Raw genomic sequence first — 27,210 nt, forward strand, 5'->3', positions numbered from 1 at the left:
ACCACTGAGCTAAATCCCCAACCCTTGTTTTTTTTTTAATGAAAGTATGTACCCTTGCATATTCAGGATTGAGAGTACATCTTGGTGAATTTTTCCTTTGATGAATATGAAGTGTCTTTGAAGTGTCCTTCCTTATCTTTTTGATAACATATTGTTGAATGTCAATTTTATTCTATATTAAAATGGCTACTCAATCTTGTTTCATGGGACCATTTGCTTGGGAAGTTGTTTTCCAGATTTTACTCTGAGGTACTTTCTGTCTTTGTCACTGAGTTGTGGTTTCCTGTATGCAGCAAAATACTAGGTTCTCTTAACTATCCAGTTTGTAAGTCTATATCTTTTTGTTGGGGAATTGTGTTCATTGATATTAAGAGATATTATGGAATAGTGATTGTTGTTTCCTGTTATTTTTGTTGTTAGAGGTGGAATCATGTTTATTTATGTCTCTTCCTTTGGGTTATTTGCAAGGATATTACTTTCTTCCTTTTTCTAGGTTATAGTTTCCTACCTTTTCTTTGAATTTTCCATCTATTCTATTTTGTAGGGCTGAATTTGTGGGAAAATATTGTGTAAATTTGGTTTTGCCATAGAATAGACAGAAGAGTTAGTTTTACCTCTGCTCTTGGGTGTGTAGGTGCTCCTGGAGACTGGATTTTAGCTGTGTGCAAGCAGAAACTGGAAGTTTCCTGCCCCTGACTTTTGCTAGGTTCCTGTGCCCAGAGGGCACTAAGCAGGTTCCATTTGGGCCAGAAATGTGAGCAGAAGTTGTTGTCTCCTCTGAGATCTCAGGATAGTCTGTACTTCTGAGAATCCAGCTCTCTCCCCCATAGAATTTGGGTATAGAGATCTGGGACCAGTTCAGCTCTGGGCACAGGCAGAAACTGGAAATGTCCTGTCCCAGACTGCTCCTGCATTTGTGTGTCTTGGGGCCACCAGGAGGGTTGCTTAGAGCAGAAGTGTTGGTCTTTTGTGCTCATCTGTGTCAGTGACTTTCAGTTCTGGGTGCAAGCAGAAACGGAAGGGTCCTGCCCCTGACTCATATCTTACTCTTCTGCATACATATCCATGATGTTCTTCTCATAAGTCTATAATCAAGCAGATAAATTGATTGAATATTAAAACACTCCAAGCTATAAGCCACAATGAAGCTTTCCTTTTTAACATTTAAATGTTTCATATATTTATGGCAATGTATTTGGACTCTGCTGCTTCATAAAACACCTGTACCAAAAGTACCTTGGGGTGTAAAGGGATTGTTTCAGTTTCTACCTAGAGAAAATCAGGGCAGGAAGTAAAGACAGGAAATTTGAAGAAAGAACTGAAGCAGAAGCCATGGAAGAACACTGATTACTGGTTTTATTCTTGTGGAATAAAACCTGTACAGCCCAGCTGCCTTTGGATAGCACAACCCACAGTGGGCTCAACCCTTTCATTTTAATTGCTAATGAAGAAAATGCTCCCACAGGCTTATCTTTAGTCCAGTTTTACAGAGAGTTTTCACAATTAAGTTTCCTTCCTTTCAGGTGACTCTAGCTTTCATCAACTTGACAAAAATCTAGCTAATATAATTGAACCCTTGTCAACTTCACATATAACATATTTTTTCAACTACAATTCCAGATCCCCTGGGCAACAACACATAGTCTTGGTTGTGCCACTTTACTCAATCTACCTTCCTCAGCCCAGATATTTTGATTCATAGGCCCCCTCTAGTCCCTAGCTACTGTTGTCTTTGGTTGCCTCCCCAGGGTGCTCCCAGGTCCAAAGTCGGCATAATTTGTTGCAAGTGCACTGCACCTTCACTAATAGACTTCTTTGCTTTCATTGTGACTCTGAGTCTTTCAAACTTTAACTTCTCTTCACTGCCCATTCAAACTTGGTACTTACAGTGCAAGTGAGGCTATATTTTCATGACTGGCCTCTCCTGGCTTCTCATGTTGCCAAGCCTCAGTGGCTCTCCCTGACCACTTTATGCCTTCAAAACCAGCAACACCTCAGAGACTTTTAAACATTATCAAGTTTGGCTGCCAGTACAAGGTATACCTTTATCTTATATCTTATATGTGCTGATTTAACACACACACACACACACACACACACACACACACACACGGATTTCACCTGAATGTTGCTGACTATTAATTATAACTGATTATTCAATTATCCCAGAAAAGGATATGTTTCACTTTAGTGCCTCTTAATTCAAACTATTACATAAATGGCCTTGATAGAATCTGCTTCCCTCTGAATCATGACAAGACAGACATCTATTTTCTGATCTGTGCTCAGCAATATCTTCTGAATTCCTACAAAGAGATCATTAAACCCTGAGCACTTGCTGAGCTTTCTGGCCTAGAGTTCCAAAGTCATTCTACAATCCTTGTGAAAATATAATTAGGGCTGTAACAAAAATAGTCCATTCTCTGGTAGCAATTTATATCTTACAGTTTCTATTGCTGGTGATATAACAACTGATGAAAAAGTAACTTTGAGAAAATGGCCTTTTTTCCAGCTTATATTTATACATAGCTACCCACCAGCAATGGAAGTCCCAGCATAAATTCAAGGCAGGAATGTAGAGGCACTAACTGGGGCAGAAGCTATGGCGAAATGCTGCCTACTGACTCAATTCTCACATCTTGCTCAACTTGCTTTTGTCCACAGCTCAGTACCACCTGGATAGGCGTGGCACTTGTCACAGAGGGCTAGGTCCTCTTAATTATAAATCAACTGAATGTCCTAAAGATTCACCCTCAAGTGAATCTGTATTTTCTCAATGCAGAGTCCCTCTTTCCAAATGACATTAGCCTCTGTCAAGTTGACATAAAATTTGCAGACAGGAACAGAAAGGCTCACAGAGTCATATAAATTTTGTGTCTGAACAATACAGAAAAATGTTCAATCCTTCTTCTCTCCTATCAACACTGACCATCACTTGCTCTTACTTTTCCTTCAAAGCTATTATTTACTGAATCAAATCTCCACTAACTTCCCAATTTCCTGTGGACACTAATTAGCTTAGAAACTTAATTATTTACCAGAAACCGTCTAGTTGAAGATGAATAGATTTGATCAAGTTCAACAAAATACAGTTTAAATGGTACTGTTTTCATGAAACTGAGCATGTGACTATATAGGAAGTATAAACACAGCGGCAGCCTAGAAACAAAATGTTTCTTGTGTATCTGAGCATGTGAGGAATAGTTTCATACTAGTCAGCAGTCACAGATATTTTATCCTTCTGAAGTAATGAGTAGAAAATTTCAACATGTAAGATAATATTAAGCTCTGGCTTGAAAAAACAATGTGGACTGAAAGATGATGTAACTACAGCTAGGATGTGGGATGCCAAATTTGTCAATAGCAGGCACAAATCATCAATATGTTACCATTCCTAGGGTGACTAACAAGTGACCATCGGTCCTCTTACGTATGAAAGTCCTACAACATGCCCTTCCTTAAATAGATCCTTATCCTTGATATTGATTTTTCTTTCTTACAGATAATATTTTTGTTGAAACTAGCATCCATGGATTTATAGGATGCCTTAAGTGCCTTCTTGGTATATGGTTCACGCCACTGCTCTAATTGAAGAACTCACCTCACTAACAAGAGTGTAACAGTGGAGGGGTTGGGGATTTAGCTCAGTGGTAGAGCGCTTGCCTAGGAAGCGCAAGGCCCTGGGTTCAGTCCCCAGCTATGAAAAAAAGAACCAAAAAAAAAAAAAAAAGAGTGTAACAGTGGATCCATGCTCATGGAATTTACTAGTTTTAATTTTTCTCAAAAGTTTGATGTATACGGCTTGATAGAATAGTAATGTGGACATTATAAGACACACTTACAATGCCAACTGTGTGGAAAGTATCTGAGGCCAGGACAGAGTCATGCAGAAGGTATTTATGCTTTGAATAAGCCTTTTTGTTTATTGTTTGCCCTCTCCCATAGCCAGGATTCATAAATCGAGCAATTAAAAGGTAGATTTACTGTTACAAAACCCATTACCAAAATTGTTTGTTTCTATATTTATGAACTTATATATGCTGTATGAGCATAGTAGCTTTACTTCAAGCAAAAACAAGCATCCAATTGAACTAGAAAATAGCTTGCATAATTTGTCCCTGGCTATACTTGCCTCTTGACACCCTTGAGCCAATAGTCTAAGAAGAGATTTGCAGTGTTAGCAGTAATGACTGGCCTTGATTAGCAGCAGAAAATCCAAATCCACAATGGATGTGTGAAAAATATAAAGGAAATGTACTACCTTTTAATAAAATGGTTAAATAAGAAAGGAAAGCACTATTTTTAATAATACCGTAAAACATAATTTGGCAAACTTTCCTACCAAGTCGAATGAGCATTCTAGATTCCATACTTAGGGTTGCATTCTACTTCTTACCTGTGCTGCTTTTAACAATTTTTTTTAAAAACATTCCATATTTTGATTATATTTTTTCTTTCCAACCTTTCCAGATCTTCCCTTATCAAGTTCATGGTCTTTCTGTCTCTTAAAAAAAAAGAATAATATATGAAAAATCAAAACCATCAGATTTTAAAAACCAATGAGACAGAATACAGCAAAGCTAAACAAAAAGTGTACTGTCAGGTACACACACTCACACACACACACACACACACACACACACACACACAAACACACAAATCCCTCAGTTATACAGAGAACCAAATATGAAGTTTGTTTTATGTTGGACCCTACCATGAAGCATAGTTAATATATCTAGTGATGCTCCATTTGGGGAAAAAAACTGGTTTTCCTTTCCCAGCAATTGCCATTAGCTTTTTGGTTAGGGATGTGATGGATTTTATAGGCTTTTCAGACCAGGGATTTTTGTCTAGTTTGAATATGTGTGGAATTTATGTTTATTATCATAGTCTGGGAGTTTCCTTGCTTATTAGTTTTTGTGCTGTCTAGAAACAATGTTTCCTTGAAGTTATTCACCAACTCTGCTTCTTAAATTTTTCCTTATGTTCTGATTAAATATCTTCAGGGGAAAGTTTTCAGCAAGAAACTTAGGAGTGCCTTCCAGTCTAAACAAGTGCCCTGAGCAGACCTTGGGCTCTACCTCTGCATACATTCCAACAACACCCAGAGGGACCCAGAATCCCAAGTGCCCAGGATCACAGGAGAGGCCAAACCATCTATGCCAACACCTGGAGTAACTGGATTCCCAAAGATTTAGGGATGCAGGAATCTCTGCCCAGCCAAAGGCACAAGGTCCTTCTAGTCTGAACTAGTGTTCTGAGAAGACCTTGGGCACTGACTCCTCACCATTCCAACAAAATTTAGAGGAAGGCAGACTCCCAGCTGCTCTGAAACATTCAGGATCACAAAGGAAGCTTGACTCCCAGGGCATCAGGCACAACCAGGAGCACTAAAGCTCTGACACACTCAAGATCACAGTTGAGGCCACAACATCTTTTTCAACACACAGTGTAACTGGGACCTGCACAGGAACAAAGGAAACACAAACATCTTCATAGCCGAAGGTACAGTTTCTTCCAAATTGCACATATACCCAGAGCTAACCCAGGGTTCTTGTTCCCTACCCATACCTGCAACAAAGTCTGATTCCATGGAGCTCCAACATAGCAGGATGTCAGGAGCTTAGTAACGCCAGAATTTCAGGACCCAGAGGCAGCTTGACTCCTGGGACCTCTGACACACCCATTATCTCAGGATCATGGGATCTAAGTATCACAGGATCACAGAGACAGCTGGACGCTGAGGAGGTCTGACACGATGAGGATCACAGGAGAATCAGGCTCCAGTCAGAAACAGCAAAGGCATGTAGCACTAGAGATAACCATGTGGCCAGAGGCAAGCTCAAGAACATAAGGAACAGAAACCTAGGCTAATTGGCATCATCAGAATATAGTTCTACCACTACAGCAAGTCTTGGATACCCCATCATTGGAAAACCAAGATTTGTATTTAAAATAACAGCTCATAATGATGATAGAGGACTTTAGGAAGAACATAAATATCTCCTTTAAAGAAATAAAGGACAACACAGGAAAACAGAAAGAAGCCCTTAAAGAGGAAACCCAAAAACTCCTCAAAGATTTACAGGAAAACAAAACCAAAGAGGAAAAAGACTTGAACAAAACCATCCGGGATCTAAATATGGTTATAGAAACAATAAAGAAATCACAAAGGGAGACAACCCTGAAGATAAAAGTCTAGGAAAGTGATCAGCAGTCATAAAGACAAGCATTACCAATGAAATAGAAGAGAATGAAGAGAGAATCTCGGGTGTAAAAACTACCATAGTATACATTGACATAACAGTCAAAGAAAATGCAAAATGGAAAAACTCCTAGCATAAAACATCCAGGAAATTCAGGAAACAATGAGAAGACCAAACCTAAGGATAATAGGTATAGAAGAGAGCAAAGATTCCCAAAATAAAGGACCACTAGATTTCTTCAGTAAAATTATAGAAGAAAACTTCCGTAACCTAAAGAAAGGAATGCTCATGTACATACAAAAAACCTACGTAACTCCAAAAAGACTAGACCAGAAAAGAAAGACCTTCTATCACATAATAATCAAAACAAAAAATGGACAAAACAAAGAAAGAATAGTAAATGCTGTAATGGGAAAAGGTAAGGTAACATATAAGGCAGACCTATCAGATTTACATCAAACTTCTCACCAGAGACTATAAAATCCAGACACTAAAAGAACACAAATGCCAGCCCAGGCATTTGTATATACCCAGCAAAATTTTCAATTACCATAGATGGAGAAACCAAAATACTCCATGACAAAACCAAATTTACACAACATCTTTCCACAAATCCATCCCTAAATGGATTAATAGATGGAAAACTCCAATACACAGAGGGATACTACAACCTAGACAAAGCAATCTTCTTTCAACAAACCCAAAAGAAGATAGTCACACAAACATAATTCCACCTAACAACAAAAGTAAGAGGAAGCAGCAATCACTATTCTGTAATACATCTCAACATCAGTGGACTCAATTTTTCAATAAAACACACAGACTAACAGACTGGATATGTAAACAAGACCCAGCATTTTACTGCATACAGGAAACACACCTCAGTGACAAAGACAGAACCTACTTCAGAGTAAAAGTCTACAAAAAATTTTGTAAGCAAATGGTCCCAAGAAACAAACTGGAGTATCCATTCTAATATCAAAAAAAAAAATGATCTCTCAACCAAAAGTTATCAAAAAAGTTAAGGACACTTCATATTCATCAAAAAAAATCTACCAGAGGAACTCTCAATTCTGAACATCTATACTCCAAATAATACGGCACCCACATTCCTAAAAAAAATTTTACTAAAGCTTAAGATCACATTGTAACTCAAATAATAATAGTGGGAGACTTCAACATCCCACTCTCGGCAGTGGACAGATCATGGAAATAGAAACTGAAGAGAGACACAGTAAAATTAACAGACGTTTTGAGCCAAATGGATTTAACAGATGTCTACACAGTACTTCATCCTAAAACAAAAATATATATATCGTTTCTCAGCACCTCATGGCACTTTCTCAAAAATTGACTATATAGTCAGTCACAAAATAGGCCTCACCAGATACAAGGAGACTGAAATAATCCCATGCATCCTATCTGATCACCATGGATGAAGGCTGATCTTCAATAACAACAAAAACAACAGAAAGCCCACGTATACACCAAAGCTGAACAATGCTCTACTCAATGATAACTTGTTCAAGGAAGAAACAAATTAAACACTTCTTAGAGTTTAATGAAAATTAAGGTACAATGTAACAAAACATATGGACAACAATGAAAGAAGTGGTAAGAGGAAAACTCATAGCTCTGACTGCCTCCAAAAAGAAAGTGGAGAGAGCATACACAGCAGCTTCACAGCACACCTGAAATCTCTAGAACAAAAAGAAGCCACAACACCCAAGAGTTGTAGACAACAGGTAATAATCAAACTCAGGGCTGGAATCAACCAAGTAGGAACAAAAAGAACTGTATGAAAAATGAACAAAAACAGGAACTAGCTCTTTGAGTAAATCACCGAAATAGATAAACCCTTAGCCAGACTAACCAGAGGGCACAAAAATAGTATCCAAATCAACAAAATCAGAAATGAAAAGGGAGACATAGAACAAAACATGAGGAAATTAAAAAAACAAACAACAACAATAAAAAGCCAGATCCTGTTGTAAAAGCCTATACTCAACAAAACAGGAAAATATGGAAGAAATACACAGTTTTCTACACAGATCTCAGGTACCAATGTTAAATCAGGGTAAGATAAACCATCTAAACAGTTCCATAACTCCCAAAGGAAGAAAAACAGTGACTAAAAGTCTCTCAACCAAAAACAACCCAGGACCAGACAGGTTCAGTGCAGAATTTTATCAGGAGATCAAAGAAGGCCTAATGCTAATGCTTTTCAAACTATTCCATAAAGTAGAAAAAGAAGGAACACTAACCAATTCGTTCTTTGAAGTCACAATTACGCTTATACATAAACCGCAAAGTCTCAAGAAAAAAGAGAACTTCAGACCAATTTCCCATATGAATATCCATTCAAAAATACTCAATAAAATTCTCACATACTGAATCTGATAACACAGCAAAATGACCATGCATCATGATCAATTAGGCTTCATCCTGGCGATGCAGGGGTGGTTCATAATGTGGAAACCCATCAATGAAATGCACTATACAAATAAGTTCAAAGAAAAAAAACCACATGATCATCTCATTAGATGCTAAGAAAGTATTTGACAACATTCAACACACCTTCTTGGTAAAAGTCTTTGAAAGATCAGAAACTCAAGGCCCATACCTAAACATAGTAAAGCAATATACAGCAAACCAGTAGACAACATCAAATTAAATGGGACGAAACTTGAAGCAATCCCACTAAAATCAGTTACTAGACAAGGCTGCCCACTCTCTTCCTACATATTCAATATAGTACTCTAAATCTTAGCTGGAGAAAATAGAACACAAAAGGAGGTCAAAAGGATACAAATTGAAAAGAAAGAAGTAAATATATAACTATTTTAGATGATATGATAGTATATATAAGTGGCCCCAAAAACAGGCTGAGAAAGAAATTAGAAAAATGACACCCTTCACAATAGCCACAAATAATATAACATACTTTGGTGTGACTCTAACCAAACAAGTGAAAGATCTGTTTGACAAGAACATTAAGTCTCTGAAGAAAGAAATCAAAGATCTCAGAAGATGAAAAGGTCTCCCATTCTCGTGTATTGGCAGGACTAATATAGTAAAAACAGCCATCTTGCCAAAAGCAATCCACAGAGTCAATGCAATCCCTATCTAAATTCCAACTCAATTCTTCATAGAATTAGAAAGAGCAATTTGTAGATTCATTTAGAAAAGCAAAAAACCCAGTATACTGAAAACTATTCTCAACAATAAAGGAAATTCTTGGGAAATCACCATCCCTGACCTCAAGCTGTACTACAGAGCAATCATGATAAAAATTGAATGCCATTGGTACAGAGACAGAGAGTTAAAAGAGTGGAATAGATTTGAATACCCAGAAATGAACCCACATACCTATGGTCACTTGATCTTTGACAAGGGAGCTAAAACCATCCAATGGAAAAAAGACAGCATTTTCAACAAATGGTATTGGTTCAACTGGACGTCAGCATGTAGACAAATGCAAATCGATGCATTCTTGTTATCTCGTACAAACCTCAAGTCCAAGTGGATCAACCCCCCACCCCACCCCCCCACACACATAAAACCAGATACACTGAAACTAATACAAGAGAAAGTGGGCACATGGCATGGGAAAATTTCCTGAACAGGACACCAAAGGCTTATGTTCTATTGTCAACAATACACAAATGGAACCTAATAAAATTGCAAAGCTTACGTAAGGAAAAGGACAATGTCAATAATACAAAATGGCACACAACAGATTGGGAAAAGAACTTTACAAATCCTACTTCAAATAGAGAGCAAATATCCAATATATACAAAGAACTAAAGAAGGTAGACTGAGGAGAATCAAATAACCTATTAAATATTGGGTACAGACCTCAACAAAGAATTCTTCACTTAGGAGTATGGAATGGCTGAGAAGTGACTAAAAATGTTCAACATCCTCAGTCATCAGGGAAATACAAATAAAAACAACCCTGAGATTCCACTTCATACCAGTCATAATGGCTAAGGTCAAAAACCCAGGTGACAGCAGACGCTGGTAAGGATGTGGAAAAATAAGAACACTCTTCTATTTTTGTTGGGATTGCAAGCTGGTCCAACCAGTGTGGAAATCAGTTTGATGCTTCCTCAAAAATTGGAAATAGTACTGCCTGAGGACCCAACTATACCACTCATGGGCTTATACCCAAAAAATGCTCCAGCATATAAAAGGGACACATGCTCCTCTATGTTTATAGCAACCTTATTTATAATAGCTAGAAGCTGGAAAGAAGCCAGATGTCCTTCAACAGAGGAATGTATACAGAAAATATGGTACATTTACACAATGGATTATGACTCAGCTCTTAAAAACAATGACTCCATTAAATTTCTAGACAATTGGATGGAACTATAAAATATCCTGAATGAGGTAACCCAGTCACTAAACAACACACGTGACATTCACTCACTGATAAGTAGATATTAGCCCAAATGCTCATAATACCCAAGATACAATTTACAGACCACATGAAGCTCAAGATGAAGAAACACCCAACTAGATTGCTTCAGTCCTTATTAGAAAGTGAACAAAATTTTCATAGGAGGAAATATGGAAACAAAGTATGGAGCAGAGACTGAAGGAAATGTCATCAAGGAACTGCCACACCTGTGGATCACTCCCACATATAGTCACCAAACCCAGACACTATTGTGGATGCCAAGAAGTCCTTGCTGACAGGAGCCTGATACATCTGTCTCCTGAGAGATTTTGTCAGAGTCTGACAAATACAGAGGCAGATTCTCGCAGCCAACTTTTGGACTGAGCCTGGGGTCCCAATTGGAGGTGTTATAGGAAGGACTGAAGGAGCTGAAGGGGTTTGCAGCCCCATAGGAAGAATAGCAATATCAACCAACCAGACATCCCAGAACTCCCAGGGACCACAAGCAAAAGAATACACATGGAGCGACTGATGGCTCGAGCTTCATATATAACAGATCATGGCCTTGTTTGGGATGAATGGGAGGAGAGGCACTTGGTCCTCTGAAGGCTTGATGCCCCAGTGTAGGGGAATGCTAGGGTGGGATGACAGAGGAGATGGTTTGGTGGTTGTGGGAGCACCCTCATAGAAGAAAGAGGAAGGGAAAAGAGAGAGGGAGTGTCCAGAATGGAAAGCAAAAAAAGGGTGATAACATTTGAAATATAAATAAAAATATCTAAGAAAAAAGAAATTTCTTTAACTATGCATTATTAAATATTACATGCAAGTTCCAGACCATCAAAGAATGAAACCCTTATATGAATTTGTTTTCATTTATGGTCAAACAAAAAGAATATATGTGCACATATTTTATCAAATAAAAATGTTTTCCTTTAACTGAAAAAAAGAAAGAAACCTTAGGAAAGAATGATCCAAGTTCTCTTCACATTGTTCAGTTTTGGGTCTCTTTATTTCCATCTACTGCAAGAAGAACCTTTTCTGATGAGGGATTAACAATGCTGTGATCTATGGGTAGGGATATATCATTAAGAGTCATTTTTTTTGCTAAGTTACTTTAGCAGAACTATACCATTTGAATTTAGCTAATTATGTAAAAATATGAGGCTGACTTTGATAACACAGACTGAGACACAGGTCTCATTTTTGTTAAGAAAAAAAAATCTCCCGATTAATTTGTGTGCCTGCTTGATTTAGCATGGTTACATACCATGCTTCAGAAACAAAACATTTTGCCTTGCTAAAATACTTTAGATTGTTTGAACATTTTCTTGATATCAATGACTCTTTTCATGAGATAAGTAAGAACACGTCTCGAGTACAGTAAAACTTTCAAGGTATTTCTTGATAGTAATATTTCCTATTATTAAAGTCAAAAGAAACTACAACACAATGCAAGCAGAATAATAATATACCCTTCAAAAGCAAATTTGGGAGACAATCTGCTAGATAAAGAACAAAGATGCTTGCTGAAGGCAGAGTGAACAAAGAATAATTTTAAATGCTCTGATCTATGGGTAGTTAACATTCCAGCTAAGTCTATAAAATTAGCCACAAAAATAAGAATTGTGATTGCCATGAGTGTTTCTAATGTATATTTTAAGAATATTTGTGTACATAATCACATAGGTTAAGTGAATATGTGTCTTATTTTCTTAATTTATTTAATATGTATTAATTTATTGAAATAATATCACTTGATTGTTGCAAATCCACATTATCATTTTAAGTTATTGTATTTAAATGACTAAGCATTCTTCAAGAGAATTTCCTATATGTTTAGGAAGAAATAATATGCTTCAGTTGTATCTGGAATAGGCATGAATTATATGATTACATTCTTTGTTTGGAAATTAGAAATGCCATAATGAGATGTACTTGTATATCAAGTTGACAAAGGTTGAACTTGTGATGTTTTATCTTGGTTTACAGCTCTTGATCATATATGAATCCACCTAAGACACAGCCCTGTTGTTTAGTCTATGAAGTTAATTTCCAGGAATGACTAACTGTTTCTGAGAAAACCCTCTACCAGAGCAGATAGTAGCTTCCAGTGACAGCCTAGTTTTTAAGAGGTCTAAGAAAAACAAAAATAAAAACAAACAAATAAACAACCCCCTCCCCAAAATGCTGCTTTCACCTTCTTGACTTTGTTCACTACTGGTGAGTTCATCTATGCTCTTATGTTACTATCCTTGGCCATCAAAACTCAGCTTCTTTAATCTTCCCATGTAGAACAAAGTCCTGTCACTACTATGGAGTCCTCTAGCTTCCATTGCCAGATAGGTACTGCTGAGGCATATGACCTTGTGGACAAAGAAGCTACTGGGTTGAAAGTCATTGTTTGACTACCTCGCTCTAGATTTGTTGGCAAAGCTAAAAAAAGTTGATAATAATTTCCTTTTATTCATTTTCTCTGACTTTTTTTTAAAACAACAGCTAATATAAAGAGTCTGGCAGTATTTTGTAAACTGGGAAATAGTTAAATGATTATGGAATTAAAAATTAAATTTTATAAATTCCCCAAATTTAAATTTGTCATTATATCCAAAATTCATAAACATTAAGGAAACATTGAGCAATGGCTATAAAATTATGTCTTATATTTCATTGCACAGTAACATGGCTATGGCTAAAAATACCATTTCAAACCAGCAAAGAGGACTCCTCATCAAAGTAAATGAGTAATAATTAACAACATAGATATGTTACTATGAATTATAATACAATGCATACTCGAGTAAAAACATCCACATTATATGCATAAGTAACAATTAGCTAACCAGACAAGGGAAACAATATGTCCAGAGTAAAGACAACATTTTAGAAGCCCATGAATATGCCTAATGCTGAATTGACAGAGGGAGCCTAACTAAGGATAGAGTTGGGAAAGAGCTCTTAGGAATTTGATAAGCAAGTAACTTGTCTACATGAATTGCTTCCTTAGTAGAACATGAACTCCAGAGCAAGGATCATGGATGATTCCAGTCCCTGACTCTGGAGTATAACCCAGTTTCAAACAGTTGGTCTAATTAATGTTGAGTAAACATTGTAGGACTTATAGAACTAAGGGTATAGTTGAAAAGATGAAATGAACATATTTGTCCAAAGTAAAAATAGTTCTAAGGCATATTTATTTTCTAGTTTGGATCATTTTTGAATGATTATAATTAATGGTGACATAAGGACATTTTTAACATGAGAATTTGTGAAATTGCCATATAATAGTTCTACCAGATCTATCTTTTCTTCTCTCTCCATAAAACACACATAACCTAAAATAATAAGCACCATTTTTTGATACAAGCATGTAAAAAGACATTCCAAGCTAAAGGAACTAAGTAATAGGACAAAACAGATTTCAACCCAAAATTCAGGCAGAAGAGAAAAATTGGAATGCTTCATACTACAGATTGATTTTAGCACAGTGCTAGTAGATTTCAATATAGAACGCTCAATATACAATTTATCAAAAAACAAACTAACAAGAGAAAATTCAGTTAAATGTTATAGTAAATCAAGTATATCTAATTAATATCTATGTATAATAAATCAAATGGTTCTAACAAATTCATATAGAACATTCAAACTTAAGTTCTTCTCAGACGCCATCGAAGCAATATACTAATGTATAACAAGTGCATGAAAAAAGAAATCAAAATGTAAAAATTTTAATTCCTAAAATTGAATAAAAATGAAGACAAAGTATCTAAAATAATGTATAGAATACAAGAAAGGTAATACTAAGAGGAACATTCATAGTACTAGGTGCTTGAATTAAAAAAACAAACAAACAAACAAATCCTAAGAAATGACAAGTTAAAAATTTAATGATGCAACTGAAGATATTGAAGCAAAAGAATAAATATCACCCAAAATTATTAGTAGCTGGAAAGAAATAAGTAAAACCAAGGCTAAAATAATGAAATAAAAATGAAAGAAACAGTGTGAATAGTCAGTGAAACTATGAGATAGTTCTTTGAAAAGATCAAGATTGTTAATCCCCCACTCGGATTAACCAAAAGAAGAAAGAAGTACAAATTAATAAAGTTAGTGAGTAAACAGGAGACATTAGAATAGATATTCAGGAAAATCAGAATCATAAGAGCATACTTTATATACATATTCTGTAAAACTGAAAAATATAAAGGAAATGAATAACTTTGTATACATGACCTACCAGATTAAATAAAGATGAGATAAATAATTCAAAAGTACACATAATATCAAATGTGATAGAAACAGTACTTAGAAGTAGCATAAAAAAAGCTTAGGGCCATATGAATCCAGGGTAGAATTCTACCAGAACTTCAGAGAAGAATTAATGTTGGAACATGATCCAAGTGAAGTCAAGTGAGCAGATTTCTGAGACTTCTGAGTGTTCTAAGAAGCCAAGAGTTACACGACCAGTTTCTTTAAAACGTAATTGTTCTTGGAGTATGCTTTTATGCCCTTCCAAGATCTAACAGATAGGAGTGAGGAGTTTACTTCAGATAATTTATTGCGAGGCTATTGTTATCTGTTTATATGTTTCTAATTAAAAACATATTTTTGGCAATGATCAACATATCCAGGTTGTATGCCATGTGTGGCTTGCCCTTGTGATTGTAATCTTCATTTATGAGATTTCTCTTAGCCCTCAAAAAATATAAATTAACTGATGCCCTGAATTAAATTAGCCATTAAGCAATACTTTACTCTACCTCATTTGTAGGCTCCATTCTTCTAAGTACCACCACCAACTAGAAGAGTAAACAACTGTGAGCAATGCTCAAACTCTTTCACTGATTAGAAAAAATATAAAATCTCCAGATTTTTCTTATGGAATTAATATAAAAAATAAGCAAAGACCAAATAAGAAAGTAAACCTCTACAAAATACCTCGGATAAATCTATATTAAAAACTGTCATTTAAATACTTATAAATTTGAATATTAAAAATAATATTAAACTTGGTAGATTTTACTTTGTTGCAGAAATGCAGGGTTGTACAATATACATGAAATAAAAAATATAGTCCATAGCACAAAGTGTCTCAAAGACAGGAACTATATGATCATCTCATTAAATTCAGCAAACAGCTATGATAAGTTATTACTTCTTACAAAAGTAATGGGAAGTGGAGCAAGACAGGAGGTATATGTCATTTTATTAAGTACAAAAGGCCAGCATTACCCTACTCTGTAAGATGGGACACATATGTGACACCATTGATGAGACCGAATCCTGTAGATTACCATGTAAGGTGATAGGCTCTGGGGGAGAAACTACTATTATAATTTGACTAAGTAGATATAATATTCAACAGACTCCCAATGTTTTTTCCTATATGTATAGAGTAGTACATTTCTCAACCCTCATGAAAGACGATTCTATTTATATTAGATGAAGATTAAAACAGGGATCGGCAACTAGCCATGGTGTACAGAATAAGAATGTAACTATTGCACAATAGGTGGAACATAAATGAAACATATACGGTGACTTCTCCTTCCAATGTCCATGAACCATTGAAGAAGATAGGGCAGAAAAGGTATAAAATTCAGAGGTGGTGGTCAGCTACAAGAATACAGTGATTTCCATACACAGCTGGAATGAGTTCACACTGGCTATGACAGGAAGTACAAGACTCACAAGGCCAAGTCAGAGAAAATCCCAGCACAGAGATAGAAATTACACAATGAGTCCCATTCCTATCTGAGGAGCTATTGTGACTTAATAGCTGGTAAGAAAGGGATTATCCAATTTTTATTCTTAAATATATTATTTAAATTTTGACTAAAGTATAATCACAAAATTACAGAAAAGTAGAAGTTGGTAACTCACACATAGTTAGGACCTCTGTATTTGGAGTTATGATTTATCAAAATGTTAAACAACAGGACTCTACATATTTGAGTGCTGTTTTTGAAGCTCACGGAATTCTGACAACAGTTTCAATTTCTAGGTTGACCAGGGATTTGTCATATGTTCATAGTAGGTTTCTTTTATGTACTTTTTAATTTGTTTTCATTTGCTTTTGAGACAGGGCTTTTCTGTAGCCAGTGCAGGCTAGATTCATAAAAGTTTTCTTTCTTTCTCATGACTGTTACATTTGAAAGTCAGTTAGAAAGGCAAATTTTCATTGTGGGAAGGTGCTGTGTCTCTCTCTCTGTGTTCAGAATACTGGCCTGCCATGCACCAACTCTTAGAAGCAAAGCAACACTATTACAATAATCTTAACTCCTTAGCAGATTCCAAATGGGCCCAAGGCCCATTCTACACATACATTGCCTTTAGACTTTACAGCCTAGCAATCTTGGTAATTGTGGGGGCATCATGCTCAGAAAAGCCCGTGCATGTATAAGATGCTCTGTGATTGGTATCTTGGAGGTTTGGATAAGCAATCAGTATTTTGTCAGTAAACACCAATGGAGCAGTAGGGTACTGATTAGGACTTGGATGTAGTCATCTTTTACCACTTCTCTGTTATCCCTGGAAGACATTTAATGGCTTGAACTAACTCCTGTTATCGGAATCTTCCTTGACCTAGATTTTGTACCTAGGCTTTGTTACCAGTGCTACCATTTGGTTCCCACAAGAACATACTATGGGTAGATTGTGTCTAGTAAATAGAGAGGTTCGCAACAATGGAAGCCAGTTCTTGAATGACAAGACTATGATGTATACAACAGAAATTCATCCTTCATTTAATTACCCAGTGTGGCCAGGTTAAGAAAGCCCCAGTATCTTCTAAGGTTACTTATGCATTACCTGAACCATAATTCCCATAGGAGAGAGACAGTTGGCCAAAGCTTCTCAACTGCATCTGGAATCTACATTTTAAACTGGAAGCTAACAATAGGATTACTAGATTCATTCATGCATTTTTCCTACACTTCGAATTTATTTCTTTTGATTTATACTGTTATTCTTTCTCTGCTATCCTAATATGGAATTATGACTTTCTTCCTCTTTCTTTCTTTCTTCCTTTCTTTCTTTCTTTCTTTCTTTCTTTCTTTCTTTCTTCCTTTTTCTTTCTTTCTTCTCTCTTTTTACTTTCCCTCTTTCTTTGTTCATTTCTTTCTTTGTCAAATAGTTTTTATTCAATTTAAAAAATTCATCTACTTGTTTCTTTGAAAGTTCCAAACATGAATTTTGATACTCTGACCTTTCATCCCAATCATTACACACTCCCTACTAGACCCTTTCCCAAATTTATGATCTTTGATTTTGTGAGCATTTTAATTAGAGTCATCTGACTCCTAACTGGACTGGAAATATCCACAGGAAGCTGGTGATTTTTCCTCGTATACATTTCTACCTTCATTCCATTGGGACAAGAAGCTTACTTGAATTGTTTGTTTTAACCTCATTGATATATATTTGATGACCCGGAATATCTTTTGGCTTGGTGACCATTCCACATGAGATTCAGAGCAATACATATTCTGCTCTTGTTATGAACAAAGTTGTCTATCATTATTAAATCCAGGTGATTGAGGGTGCTTTTGAATTATCCGTTTCTAACAGAAGGTACTGTAGTCATAGTGCACAAACTTTTTTTTAACTTGCAATTCTGTCAGTTCTTGTCAGTTTATTTAATTAAGGCTACATCGTTAGGCACATATATGTTTTCTGCAACTGGAAGAATTGATCCCTTTACCATATGTAGTGGTTCTTTTCTTTCCTGGTAATATTCTCGGTCATATAATATATATCAATGAAGTTAAAAAGTCATGCATCAACATTGGATCTGTCTAACATCATCAGTATATCAGTTTCATTAGTAATGTCACATATGCCTTTCTCTATTCTTTTATTTTAATCTATCCTGTCACTTAACTCAGATTTCTTATAGGTAAGATATTTTGTAGTAATATTGTGGCACTTACCTTCAATCTAAGCATGTGGGTAAGTGTAAAATTTGGAAAGCATAACCAGTTCAAAGATATTCTTGTTTAAATAAGAAGACATTTCCTCAAAACAAATAAATATACTTGCTGTCTTGTTGACTTCTTTGGTGTATTTAAACAAATTACATTTAAATGGTGGTTAATATAGTTGAAATGGCATTTGCCATATTGGAACTGTTTGCTATTATTTTGCATTTGTTCTTTGCTTCAATTTTAATCATCCTTTAATCTCTAATTTGAATTGAACTTTTTACATGGCTTTATTAATTTTAATGTCAACTTGTTACATATTATAATAATCTAGGGAACCTTATCTGAAGAAGTATTCTGATTGCCTTGATTGATGAGGTAAAATTTATCCTGACTATAGGCAACATAATTTGATAACAGTTCAGATAAAAAAGATTTGTCAAATGAAAAAACTTCTGTTTTGTTGTTGTTGTTGTTGTTGTTTGTTTTGTTTTGTTTTTTTAGCTTGGCTTTCCCTCTTGTCATTGTTTTCACCTGTTTTTGTTGTTGATGATTCCTTTGCTGACAGTAGAACCATCATTCCCAGTGGCCTACTAGAGAATAGGGACCTGCAGCTGGCCAGGAAACTTGCTGACTTCCAGAGCCAGAATGCAAGTGCCCCTTCTTATAGACTGAGAAACTACTCATCACTGCTTGATCCCTCACCTTCAAAATGAGAAAGACAGACATTGTGGGACTACTCCAACTGATTGAGGCATATAGCTTTAAAGATGAAGTCATCAGTTTCTCAGCTCTCAGGTATGATTTTCTGTTCTATTATTTGAAAGCATTATAAATTCACACAGCACAATAAATATATTCATATGTATAAACACATATTCATATTTATATGTATTCATTCCATATATTTATTTCATTGGTTCTATGCCTCTTGAAAAGCCTAATACAGATTCCATATTCTCTCTTTGTTATAATATCAACTGTATCTCTTTTAAAATTCAATGTTTCCCTAGAGTTTGTACAGCACATTTACTACTTAAATTAATCCATATTTAAATAATTGCTTATTACTTCATAGAAATACATACACTGTTTCATTTTCAAATTTTCTTGATATTTTGTAATTTACTTTTATTGGATATTTTATGTATTTACATTTCAAATGTTATTGCCTTTCTCCCTCTCCATCCCCCATCCCCTTACTCTGCTTCTGTGAAGATGCTCCCACTCTCACTAACTCACTCCCACCTCAACACCTTGGCATTCGCCTACAATGGGGAAACCAGCCTTCACAGGGCCAAGGGCTTCTCCTCCTATTGAGGCCAGACAGTGCTGTCCTCTGCTACATATGTGGCTGGAGTCATGGGTTCCTCCATGTGTACTCTTTCGTTGGTGGTTTATTCCCAAGGAGCTCTGGGGGATTCTGGTTGGTTGATATTGTTGTTCTTCCTATGGAGTTGCAAACCTCTTCAGCTCCTTCAGTCCTTTCTCTATCTCCTCCATTGGGGTCCCCATGCTCAGTTCGATGGTTAGCTGCAAGCATCCTCATCTGTATCTGTAAGGTTCTTTCTGGCAGAGCCTCTCACTAGACATCCATATCAGGCTCCTGTCAGCAAGCACTTCTTGGCATCAGCAGTAGTGACTGGGTTTGGTGGCTGCATATTGGATGGATCCCTAGAAGGGGCAGTCTCTGGATGACCTTTTCTTCAGTCTCTGCTCCAGTCTGTGAGTATTTTCCCTGTGAATATTTTCTAAAAGCCCTTTTTATTCTTCCAGCTTGTACATATTGGTCGTCTACTCCTCTACACATAATATCACCAAACAAAAGGATGCTTTCATTATTATGAACAAACAGCTGTTTATAACAAAAACAGTAAAAGTGAAGGCTTTTACTTCCTTTCATCTTTATTATTCCAATACTAATTATATGAATAAGCTGTGATCTTGAACATCTGTCTTCTTCAAGTTCTTTTTTAATATCAGGACTAAGTCAATGAACTCCCATGGTTTCTGCTTACACAAGAATTTTTCTTTCTCTTTTACTATTGGATAATTTTACTCTGTGTTGATTAGTTTTTTTTTTTTTATCAACTTCATACAAGCGAAAGGTAATGTGGGAAGACGGAACCTCAGTTGAGTAATGGTTGCAGCAGATCATCTTATACACATGACAAGGAGCATTTTCTTGATTTTTGACTGGCATTAGACAATCCAGCCCATTGTGTGTCCTGGGCTATGTAAATAAACAGGCTGTGCAAGCTATCAGGAGAAAGCACATAACCGTCGTTTCTCCATGTCTTCTTCAACATGTCCTGCTTCCAGGTATCTGTCTTGAATTCCTGCCCTGACTTTTCCCAATGATAGGCTGTGATCTGAGAATTATAAAATGAAATAAACCCTTTCATTCTCCAAGTAACATTTTGGTCATGGAGTTTTACAAGGGCTACAGAAAGCAAACTATAAGAGTTGTATACTATTATAAAGCATTAGTACATATTTTCCAACATTTTAAATATTTTTACAATATCCTCTTGCTTAATATTTTCTAAAAATGATTGTATAATAATTCTTAACCTTGTTTTCTACTAGGAGCAGGAGGATTACAATGACAATGATGAAGACAATAATGTCAATTCTGACTTCTTGCAAAAATTTCTCTTTGATTTTCTGACCTAGAATAAAAGATGATTCAGTGTAGATATTTTTATATCAATTCTGCTCTGAATTTCCTAGATCTCTAGTGTTTTAATAACACATAGGAAATTCTCAGACCTCTTTTCTTTTTCTGTGCTCTGCTTTTCTGCTTTCACTACAACCTGAATGTTTTACTGTATGTGATTCCTACATCTGCCTTAGAAGTTCTGGGTTTTTTTTTTGTTTTGTTTTGTTTTGTTTTTGTTTTTTTTTTTTTCTTTCAGTTGCATTTTAGTTTTGGCAGTTTCTCTTCACCTGTTGGCAAATTTACTTTTTTTCTTTATTTGTTTTTAGTTTCTTGTTTAATGATAAGCTCATTAAAGGCATGACTTTTTTTTTCTTTTTTTAATTTAGTATGTGTATAGGGGGTGTGCAATGGCACAGACGTGGAAGTTAAAAAAAGATTGCAGAAGTCGTATCTATCACTCTGTCAACCAGGTTTGTCCCAGTACTGACATTAGACTGTCAGTTTTGACAGAAAGTTCTGTTGTCTGGCCCAAAAGGAGCATTCTTAATGTGTAATAGTTTTTATTGTTATTATTATCAGGATGTCCTTTTTCATTTTTCCTAAGTTTCTGTCTCCATACATGCATGAACCATCTGTTCTTGTAGGTTCTTAGATTAGAGTCCTTAGAATATGAATCATGACTATTTTAAGTTTCCAATATGCTGTGCTTTGTATCTCTGCCCTTTCTGAATTATTATGATACTTACTTTCTCTATGTAAGTGATTTTCTCCTTTTGTACACATTGTGACATTTCATTGAAATGATTTACCAAGAGAAACACAGGCAAATACACTTTAGTGTAGATGTGGTTTGTGAAATAAAGATCCTTGAAAAAAGCCATAATTGTGCTAAAAAGTTTAAAAGACCAATTAACTAAAATATTGATTGTGGTAAAGTGAGATGTTGCAGACCCAGACCACATAATCTTGGGCTAGCCTTAGTGCTCTTAATAGCTATTTACTGTACAGCTCTATATCTTACCTAACACTGCTATAACTATTAATGAAACTTTTTGACTGCATTAATAGACTATTACCTTTAACTAACCCAAAGGTAAACATGTCAGCAGCTAGTATTAGAGACATATAGCAGAGAGGTTTCTGAAACCTTTTATGACTTCTCTACTTGATGTTTCTATCAATATATTTTTGAAAACCCTTAATTTATTAAGTTCTTTTTTGCAAGTATAAAAAATTGTGGAACTATTTACATTATTTAGAACTGCGTGAATTTGTGTTTGTTTCCAAGTTAAGTTTGCTCATGTATGGCTCAAAAATAAACAATCTCTTATTCTCTTTAACTTGAAAACTCTGCTTTGCTTCAGTAAGTCTTAATTGAATCTCTCGCCAGTTGCTTGACTGCTCTTCAGTCGTGATCTTTGTAATCATATTGGATTCACTCTTGGGAAATCTCATATGCTAAGGTAAAGAGTGTCATAGAGTTTTATTGTGTCAGCATCTTGCACTTTGGGATATTGGTTTCTAGAAGAGATATGTTAGCCCTTATTATTACACAGGACAAGAAGGACAAAGAGGACTCTGGTTGTCTCCTAACTTTCCTCTAGGCCCAGGTAAGACAGTTTCTTTCATCATTTTTATAGAAAGCAAAACACTTAGAATACAATGAGAATATTACAATCCTGGGTTTGGGGATGAGAATACTTGTTCTAATCTTCACAGTGATAACCTGGAGGTTAAACATAGACAACTGTAGAGTTTCTGCCATATTCCAAGCACTCAGATCTCAACTCTCAAGGCCATTCATGGCTACATTAAAACAACGCTGTGGTTATTCCTGTGTAGTCCCACAACCCTGGAAATCTCTGTATTTACCTTAATCTCCAGTACTCAGCGGTTTATTTGTCATAGATGAGTTTTTGGGTGATCTAGTATGAGGAGTAATACACAGTTTGTTCATGTTTTTAGTTTTTTTTGTTAATAGTATAATGTTCAATATCTTCACCTGTCTCAGAGAAAAATACAAAGTCCCAGATCATAGGAAAGGTCATGTTTCATTTAATTAAACAGGTTTCTATGAGGATACTGAGCTCCCCTTGCAGATTAGATCTGACTCCCTGCTGGCTTTGCAACTTCAATCTGTTGTTAATAGAATGTAATGTAATATGGTCTCCCGAAGAAAAACAGCAGAAGCTATAGGAGTTGAAGGCTTAGGGCTACAAATGCAAGGCCTTGCATTCTGTCACCAACCATGTGTGCTCTTATGGAACTCAGGACATGTCACTCCCAAATCTGGTACTGGAGTGTTTTAGAAAACAGAAGGTTGAATTTTTTGCTCCCACTTCCTTTCTATTATATTGGGAATGGACCAGGAATTCTTTTTCTGAAACAATTAAAAAGGCTGTGATATAAAGTGTGTCTGCTACATGCCCAGAAGAAAAAAATGTCTTATCTCTGGTGATCCAGAGTCACAGCAATCAAGCTTTGCATTTCATTACCATGAGATCATGCTTTCCTATACATTTGTTCCTCTCTATGGCCTATTACTCAGGACTATACCACAATTTTACCAATTTAGCCAGTTCTCCATTTTCTTATGGCAACATCCATTTCATACAAATCTTAAATGAATTTGTATGCTTTCTCTGTTATTTGGCTTTTGTTATAAAAGCCTTAATCATAGACCTAAAAAGAGCAATGCAAATGTATCTTTCCTCTCATAGTATTCAGAATAGTTATTCTTCAACCCAAAGAATGGCACACCATATCTGATTGCCTCTAAAACAGAAGGCATAGCCAAGCAAGACCACATTCCTGTAATAATCATTTGAATTGCCAAAGTTAGTGGATATAGAAAAGTAACTGAATGTACACTTACTTGTCAAGAACCTGTGATTCTCTATACCTCTGTATAAGGATAAAATCAAATCATAGACTACTGCATGATAGATTGAACTGAAAGGGACCTCCTTTGCCTTTCCCTGGCAAATTTTTAATGTTCAAATCATGAGTACCTTTTAGAAAAACAAGATTATGGGGAGGGAGAGCTAAACTTTCAGAGATGCAGACACGCCGGGGAAACCAGAAGAGACTACACTCTGCCCACATTACTGATTCCAGAGGAAAACACCAAATGCCATCTGAAACCCTGATGCACGGAAGCTCCCAGAAAGGGCAACACATATCTTCCTGGTTGCCTCCCCCGCAAAGAGCTCATTAGCAACACCCCATGAGCAAACTTGAGCCTCGGGACCACAGGTAAGACAAACCTTCCTGCTCCGAGTGACCTGCCTGGTGAACTCAGGACACACAGAAGCAAAATTCCTCTAGGACCGGACACTTCCAGTTTTTAGCGGGATTCCCAAACCCACGGATCCCGGCCCGCAGCAGCTCACTGATCCCAAACCCTGTGGGAGAGAGCGCACCACCCAGACAGGTGGGCATTCCTAAGACTGCAGAGCAGAAGAGACCACCAACACTGCCCACCCCTGCCCACATCCCTAGCCCAAAAGGAAACTGTATACGGCCTCTGGGTTCCTGGAGATAAGGGCGCAGGAGCAGCAGGTACCCTGCATCTGAGACACCACTGGAACCTGAAGGGACCGACCAGATAAACAGTTCTCTGCACCAAAATCCTGTGGGAGGGAGAGCTAAACCTTCAGAGATGCAGACACGCCTGAGAAAACAGAAGAGATTACACTCTGCCCACATTACTAATTCCAGAGGAAAACGCCAAACGTCATCTGGAACCCTGGTGCATGGAAGCTCCAGGAAAGGGTGGCGCAGATCTTCCTGGTTGGTGCCCCTGCGGAGAGCTCATAAGCGACACCTCACGAGCAAACTTGAGCCTCGGGACCCCAGGTAAGACAAACCTTCCTGCTCCAAGCGACCTGCCTGGTGAACTCAAGACACAGGCCCACAGGAACAGCTGAAGACCTGTAGATAGGAAAAACTACACGCCCGAAAGCGGAACACTCTGTTCCCATAACTGGCTGAAAGAAAACAGGAAAACAGGTCTACAGCACTCCTGACACACAGGCTTATAGGACAGTCAAGCCACTGTAAGAAATAGCAGAACAAAGTAACACTAGAGAAAATCTGATGGCAAGAGGCAAGCGCAGGAACCCAAGCAACAGAAACCAAGACTACATGGCATCATCAGAGCCCAATTCTCCCACCAAAGCAAACACGAAATATCCAAACACACCAGAAAAGCAAGATCTAATTTCAAAATCATATTTGATCATGATACTGGAGGACTTCAAGAAAGACATGAAGAACTCCCTTAGAGAAACACAGGAAAACAAAAATAAACAAGTAGAAGCATATAGAGAGGAATCACAAAATCCCTGAAAGAATTCCAGGAAAACACAAGCAAACAGTTGAAGGAATTAAAAATGGAAATAGAAGCAATCAAAAAAGAACACTTGGAAACAACCCTGGATATAGAAACCCAAAAGAAGAGACAAAGAGCCATAGATACAAGCTTCACCAACAGAATACAAGACATAGAAGAGAGAATCTCAGGAGCAGAAGATTCCATAGAAATCATCGACTCAACTGTCAAAGATAATGTAAAGCGGAAAAAGCTACTGGTCCAAAACATACAGGAAATCCAGGACTCGATGAGATATCACACCTAAGGATAATAGGTATAGAAGAGAGTGAAGACGCCCAGCTCAAAGGACCAGTAAATATCTTCAACAAAATCATACAAGAAAACTTCCCTAACCTAAAGAAAGAGATAGCCATAAGCATACAAGAAGCATACAGAACTACAAATAGATTGGACCAGAAAAGAAATTCCACCCGCCATATAATAGTCAAAACACCAAACGCAGGAAATAAAGAAAGAATATTAAAAGCAGTAAGGGAAAATTGTCAAGTAACATATAAAGGCAGACCTAACAGAATCACACCAGACTTTTTGCCAGAGGCTATGAAAACCAGAAGATCCTGGACAGATGTCATACAGACCCTAAGAAAACACAAATGCCAGCACAGGTTCCTGAATCCTGCAAAACTCTCAATTAACATAGATGAAGAAACCAAGATATTTCATGACAAAACCAAATTTACACAAATTCTATCTACAAACCCAGCACTACAAAAGATAATAAATGGTAAAGCCCAACATAAGGAGGCAAACTACACCCTAGAAGAAGCAAGAAAATAATCGCCTTGGCAACAAAACAAAGAGAAGAAAAGCACACAAACATAACCTCACATCCAAATATGAATATAACAGGAAGCAATAATCACTATTCCTTAATATCTCTCAAAATCAATGGCCTCAACTCCCCAATAAAAAGACATAGATTAACAAACTGGATACACAACGAGGACCCTGCATTCTGCTGCCTACAGGAAACACACCTCAGAGACAATGACAGATACTTCCTCAGAGTGAAAGGCTGGAAATCAACTTTCCAAGCAAATGGTCTGAAGAAGCAACCTGGAGTAGCCGTTCTAATATCAAATAAAATCAATTTTCAACTAAAAGTCATCAAAAAAGATAAGGAAGGACACTTCATATTCATCAAAGGAAAAATCCACCAAGATGAACTCTCAATCCTAAATATCTATGCTCCAAATACAAGGGCACCTACATACATAAAAGAAACCTTGCTAAAGCTCAAAACACACATTGCACCTCACAAAAAAATAGTAGGAGATTTCAACACCCCACTCTCATCAATGGACAGATCATGGAAACAGAAATTAAACAGAGACGTAGACAGACTAAGAGAAGTCATGAGCCAAATGGACTTAATGGATATTTATAGAACATTCTATCCTAAAGCAAAAGGATATACATTCTTCTCAGCTCCTCATGGTACTTTCTCCAAAATTGACCATATAATTAGTCAAAAAATGGGCCTCAACAGGTACAGAAAGATAGAAAAAGTCCCATGCGTGCTATCAGACCACCACCTAAAGCTGGTCTTCAATAACAATAAGGGAAGAACGCCCACATATAGCTGGAAATTGAACAATGCTCTACTCAATGATAACCT

The sequence above is a fragment of the Rattus norvegicus genome, chromosome 9, assembly GCF_036323735.1.
Source record: "Rattus norvegicus strain BN/NHsdMcwi chromosome 9, GRCr8, whole genome shotgun sequence".
NCBI classification, from domain to species: domain Eukaryota; kingdom Metazoa; phylum Chordata; class Mammalia; order Rodentia; family Muridae; genus Rattus; species Rattus norvegicus.